Source organism: Penaeus monodon, chromosome 19 (genome assembly GCF_015228065.2).
Source record: "Penaeus monodon isolate SGIC_2016 chromosome 19, NSTDA_Pmon_1, whole genome shotgun sequence".
Classification (NCBI taxonomy): Eukaryota; Metazoa; Arthropoda; class Malacostraca; order Decapoda; family Penaeidae; genus Penaeus; species Penaeus monodon.
Genome location: NC_051404.1, coordinates 20,747,970 through 20,748,270, shown reverse-complemented (window position 1 = coordinate 20,748,270; position 301 = coordinate 20,747,970).

Here is a 301-nt window from a genome sequence, read left to right as displayed (position 1 = left end):
AACATTTCTGCCTTTCTTTCGCGGTAAATTTCAAGTTTCAACTAGCCTCCGACTTTCGAAACAATTCTTTTTGGAATGGAATCTTCGTCGGTTAACGCTGTTATGCTGTTGTTTTCCGTCGCATTTGACTCATTGATGAGTGGCGGAACTTGTACTCCCCGACGGCAAAGTTGATAAATTGTGTAAGAGCCTTCGCACTGTATTTTAGGGAGAAACTAGAATGATTTACACACGGAAAAAAATCGGGTTAGCTAAAACTCTACGGGGGAGGGAGCCATGTTTCACCTATACAATTACTGTC